The 6,000-nt window shown below is 43.8% G+C and overlaps 1 protein-coding gene across 1 annotated transcript in view; it reads left to right on the top strand.

The window, feature by feature from the left end:
* The first annotated feature begins 4,306 nt into the window (after positions 1-4,306).
* Positions 4,307-6,000, top strand: part of LOC111974236 (signal transducer and activator of transcription 1-alpha/beta) — a 40,384-nt gene continuing 38,690 nt past the window's right edge. The window contains exon 1 of the mRNA XM_024001898.3: positions 4,307-4,474. The gene's annotated coding sequence lies outside the window, so the exon portion shown is untranslated. The remainder of the gene's footprint in view (positions 4,475-6,000) is intronic.

Below are 6,000 nucleotides of genomic sequence, written 5' to 3'. Positions count from 1 at the left end.
ATTGAGACGCTTGACGGTGCGGGAGATATTCCAGGTTCTTGTGATCCGTCCACACTATGAATGGAAGTTCTGCCCCCTCTAACCAGTGTCTCCACTCCTCCAAGACCATCTTCACCACAAGTAGTTCTCGATTCCCCACATCATAATTCCTCTCCGTGGCATTAAGGCGATGGGAGAAGAAGGCGCAGGGATGCAGCTTAAAGGCAAAACGCTGGGACAGGGTGGCCCCCACTCCGACACCCAAAGCGTCTACCTCCACCGCGAACTGACGGGACAGATCCGGATGGATCAATATGGGACCTGTGGTAAATCGGTGCTTAATGTCCAGGAACGCCAGGTCAGCAGCTGGGGACCACGTGAATGGGACCTTGGGAGAGGGGAGTGCTGACAGTGGGGAAGCCAGGGTGCTGTAACTCCGGATAGAACGCGGATAGAAATTGGCAAATCCTAAGAAACATTGCTGCTGCACTCTGGACGTGGGTTGGGGCCATTCCACCACCGCTCTCACCTTTCCCGGGTCCATCTGCACATTCCCAGCAGCGATGATGTATCCAAGGAAGGAGATGGTGGAGCTATGGGTCTCGCATTTTTCGGCTTTGACATACAGCTGGTTCTCCAAGCTGTAGGACTTGTCGGACGTGGAGAACATGTTCTTGAGCCAAGCGGGAAAAGACGAGGATGTCGTCGAGGTAGACAAACATGAACTGGTTCAACATATTCCGGAGAACGTCATTAACCAGGGCCTGGAACACAGCAGGAGCATTGGTCAAACCTGAATGGCATCACCAGGTATTCATAGTGTCCACTAGCAGTGTTGAAGGCTGTCTTCCACTCGTCACCTTCCAGTATCCGTACCAGGTGGTAGGCGTTCCGCAGGTCTAAGGAGTAGTATTGTGGGTAACCCTGCCTATAGAGCGCCCATCCAGTGCTCTAACTGGGGACTGAAGAGGGGCTGAGTGGGGATGCCCAGCTCAGACACCAGGGTGGCGTCCATGAAACTCTCGTGGGCCCCAGAGTCAATGAGAACCCGGAGAGATTTAGACTGGTCACCCCACAGCAGGATGGCATGGAGAGGGGTGCGAGGAAGGGGAGAAGAAAAACTTTCCATATGGCCCACCAGAGTACTCGTACCTACTGATGAGCCTGGTCTCTATAAAGGACAGGTAGACACATAATGACCGGCAGATCCGCAATACAGATAACTCTGGGTACTAAGTCTGCATAAGTGTTCAGCTGGAGACAGCCTAGCTCTGCTGAGTTGCACTGCTGACAGCGGTGTTACTGGGGGGCTGGGAGACTACTGTCGTGGCCGGCGGCCTCACAGATAATCCGCAGAATTGCTCCAGAAATGTATTCAAGGCACAGTCATGGCATTCTGCCAAGGTCTGGAATCCGTTCATAGGACCTTGGAGTAACTCCTCGTGCTTCCCAATGGTGGCTCCTTGGGTGGAGATACAGAACGGCAGGCAGGGTCAGGGCAGGCTCAGGGTCAGGGCAGGCCGAGGATAGTAATCCAGGTAGGTGTCACAAGGTACAGAATGGCAGGCAGGCTAAGGGTCAGAGCAGGCAGAATGGTCAAAAAACTAGAAAACAGGGACTAGAGAGAAGAACAGGAGTACGGAAAAAACGTTGGTAGGCTAGACGCGACAAGACAAACTGGCAACAGACAAAGAGAAAACACAGGTATAAATGCACAGGGGATAATGGGGAAAATGGGAGACACCTGGAGTGGGGTGGAGACAAGCACAAGACAGGTGATACAGATCAGGGTGTGACAAGAAACTGCGCAAATACAGGTGTGCCAAGCTTGTAGCTTCATATCCAAGAAGACTCGAGGCTGTAATCACTGCCAAAGGTGCTTCAACAGAGTTCTGTGTAAAGGGTCTGAATGATTATGTAAATGTCATATTTAAGTTTGAGATTTTTCATAAATTTGGAAAAATGTCTAAAAAACTGTTTTTTCTTTGACATTATGAGGTATTGTGTGTAGATTGATTAGGAAAAAACAATTTAATCCATTTTAGAATAAGGCTGTAATGTAATAAAACGTGGAAAAGTCAAGGGGTCTGAATACTTTCCGAAATGCACTGTATACAAATGTATGTGGACACCCGTTCAAATAACTGAATTTGGCTATTTCAGCCACACCCGTTGATGACAGGTGTATAAAATCGAGCACACAGCCATGCAATCTCCATAGTTAAACATTGGCAGTAGAATGGCCTTGGCAGTTCTAGACCATTTCAACTGGGGGGGGCCAAGCTGGGGCCAGTTGTACTGTTAGAGGGGCCAGTTACATTAGACGTTATTGTTGTCATCGTTTTCTTCACTGCATTGCAGGCATTAGCAGGCAAAAATGTTCATAATCATCATCGTTGCCACTGTCTAATAACGGATGTAAAAAAAGAACGATAGCAAAAATTAGTTATGTAAAAATTATTTCATACTCCACATTTAGGGGGGCCACAAGGGGGTCAAAATTGTTGTCACAGGGGCACTGGCCCCCCCTGCCCCCCCCAGAACCGCCACTGCTGAAGTGCTATGTGACTTTCAACGTGGCACCGTCATACGATGCCACCTTTCCAACAAGTCAGTTTGTAAAATTTCTGCCCCACACACTACCGAATTCCAAACTGTCAGCACAAGAACTGTTCGTCGGGAGCTTCATGAAATGGGACTCCATGGCCGAGCAGCCACACACAAGCCTAAGATCATCATGCGCAATGCCATCACTCTGGATTGATGAATCACGCTTCACCATCTGGCATTCCGACGGACAAATCTGGGTTTGGCGGATGCCAGGAGAACGCTACCTGACCGAATGCATAGTGCCAACTGAAAAGTTTGGTGGAGGAGGAATAATGGTCTGGGGCTGTTTTTCATGGTTCGGGCTATTTTAGTTCCAGTGAAGGGAAATCTTAACGCTACAGCATACGATGACATTCTAGACGATTCTGTGCTTCCACAGTGCTCTGACCTCAACCCCATCAAACACCTTTGGGATGAATTGGAACCCCAACCTCCGAGCCAGGCCTAATGGAAGCAAGTCCTCGCAGTAATGTTAGAACATCTAGTGGAAAGCTTTCCCAGATGATTGGAGGCTGTTATAACAGCAAAGGGGGGACCAACTCCATATTAATGCCCATGATTTTGGAATTAGATGTTCGATACACACGGGAAACTGTTGAGCGTGAAAAATCCAGTAGCGTTGCAGTACTTGACACAAACCAGTGTGCCTGGCACCTACTACCATACCCTGTTCAAAGCCACTTAAATATTTTGTCTGGCCCATTCACCATCTGAGTGGCACACATACACAATCCATGTCTCAATTTTCCCAAGGATTAAAAATCCTTCTTTAACCTGTCTCCTCCCTCCATCTACACTGATTGAAGTAGATTTAACAAGTGACAACAATAAGGAATAATAGCTTTCACCTGGTCAGTCTATGTCATTGAAAGAGCAGGTTCATAATGTTGTGGACACTCCGTGTCTATATTCCGGTCTCTGTTATTGCTGGTACTGATATTTCTTAATTTCTACTTTTTGATTATGTGTGTATTGTATTTTTGTTTTGTTTCTAGGCATTATTACTGCACTGTGGAAGCTGGAGAGAAAAAAGCAGAATTTTAGTACATTTCGTTCTATAGGGTTTTGTCAAGAAGGGACACACATTTTCGTAGCAGGAGAAGGAGAAGGTACACAGCAGGTTAGGTTATTAACCTAGCAGACGAGGATAATTAGGTTACGGTTGAATAAAGGGTTAGGGATTGCGAAAAATAATAATTAATTTACGTCATATATGGCAACAGCTGTATCCCATCTAGACTTTGCCTTTATATAGTATGTTTCCTATCAGTGGCTCCTTCTACTTTCGCCTTCTCGGAAACCACGTGGTTTGTACACAGCCATTCCATAATCTCCGGCTACTCCCTCCAACAGAAACCGCAGCGCGTTTGCAAAGATGAAATGTGTCTATACCGACTCTTAAACTTTGCCGAGCAATTGTAATAAATGCACTATGGTTCATTTTTAACATGTCATTGGAGTACAGGATGAACTACCCAGCAAATAGCTGTGGAATTACTTCCAAATCTTATGTGTTCAATAATATGTTAGGTTTCTATTTACGCTCTGAATAAATTGCGTTTTTAATTTGAAGTTTCTGATTTCAGTCTGACGAGGGAGGTTGCCGAATAGAAAGAACAGTGCTAAAACGCATATGTACTTTGATTGGTCCTCTACTACTATGGGCGTCAACCTTTGCAAAAGCTTAGCTATGACAGGCTATATCGCGTATGGGCTGTGCCATTGAACAGCTGTTCATATAAAAGTTGGTATTTTCAGAATTATTTTATTGACAATACAAATGTTAATATCATATGTTGTCTGAGCCACCAGGCTGGTGAAGTGGAGGGACCTTTCCCATTTATCTCGACTTCACCTTTTCGTACCGTTTTCAACGTTATTCAAGGTAGGTGCAGGTTACTGAATTTACCTGGTTCTTACAGCAATCATTACCTAGGTAAAACACACACCCCAAAAAAGCATTGCGCGTGCAGGGAATTTTGACCAAAACATAGATAGTTTCAAAGGAAACCAAATCAAGGAAAGAGTGAAACTGAAAGTTTACTTGCTAATAATAACACTTACATTTTCTTATATTATTGATATGGTGATATTTAAAGTGTACATTTCATAAATTTGTTGGTCACAAAAGAGATAATTTGCAACTTCAATTTCTGCAATTGAAGTTGCAAATTGCTTGGATTTGTTATTATGCTTTTTTAATGTATTTTCTTTGTAAATTGTATTGGATTTCATTTTTTTAATTTTACCTTTATTTAGCTAGGCAAGAACAAATTCTTATTTACAATGATGGCCTAGGAACAGTGGGTTAACTGCCTTGTTCAGGGGCAGAACGACAGATTCAGCTAAGCTGAAGGCTACACACCACCACAATTGTAATCATAGCTGGTGACTGAATATATTTACATTTTAGTCATTTAGCAGACACTCTTATCCAGTTAGTCCCACTTAGCTGTCTTAAGATGAATGCACTATCACATATCACAGTCATAGTAAGTGCATTATTCCCAGTGGTGTAAAGTACTTAAGTAAAAATATTTTAAAGTCGTTTTTTGGAGTGTCTGTACTTTACTTTACTATTTATATTTTGGAAAACTTTTACTTCACTACATTCCTAAAGAAAATAATGTACTTTTTACTCCCTACATTTTTTATGAGACCCAGAAGTACTCGTTACATTTTGAATGCTTAACAGGACAGAAAAATGGTCCAATTCACACACTTCACACACACGTCAATAGACCATCCCTGGTCATCCCTACTGCCTCTGATCTGGCGGACATACTAAACGCAAATGCATATTTTATAAATTATGTCTGAGTGTTGGAGTGTGCCCCCCGCTATCCGTAAATTAAAGCAAAAAGAAAATGGTGCCCGTCTGCTTTGCTTAATATAATGAATTGAAATGATTTATACTTTTACTTTTGATACTTAAGTATATTTAGAACCACATACTTTTAGACTTTTACTCCAGTAGTATTTTACTGGATGACTTCCACTTTTACTTCAGTAACTTTCTATTAAGGTATCTATACTTTTACTCAAGTATGACAATTGGGTACTTTTTCCACCACTGATTATTCCTCAATAAAGTAGCTATCAGCAAAGTTAGGGCAGGGACTGCTGTCCTAGCTTCAGGGAGAAGCTGGTTCCTCCATTGGGGTGCCAGGCCAGAGAAGAGCTTGGTCTGCGCTGTAGGTGTGGGAGAACCAAGAGACCAGAACAGAATACTCAGGTTTTATGGTCACATACACTAGATAGGTGCAGTGGAACGTGTTGTTTTTACAGAGTCAGCCATAGTAGCACGGCGCTCCTGGAGCAAATTACAGCACATCGGCAGATTTTTTGTTGTTGGCTCAGGTTTTCGAACCAGCAACCTTTTGATTAGTGGCCCAATGCTATAATCGCTAG

This window comes from Salvelinus sp. IW2-2015, linkage group LG2, assembly GCF_002910315.2.
Source record: "Salvelinus sp. IW2-2015 linkage group LG2, ASM291031v2, whole genome shotgun sequence".
Taxonomy (NCBI): domain Eukaryota; kingdom Metazoa; phylum Chordata; class Actinopteri; order Salmoniformes; family Salmonidae; genus Salvelinus; species Salvelinus sp. IW2-2015.
The sequence above is the reverse complement of the archived record's forward strand: the minus strand, read 5'-3'. Positions and strand labels throughout refer to the sequence as shown.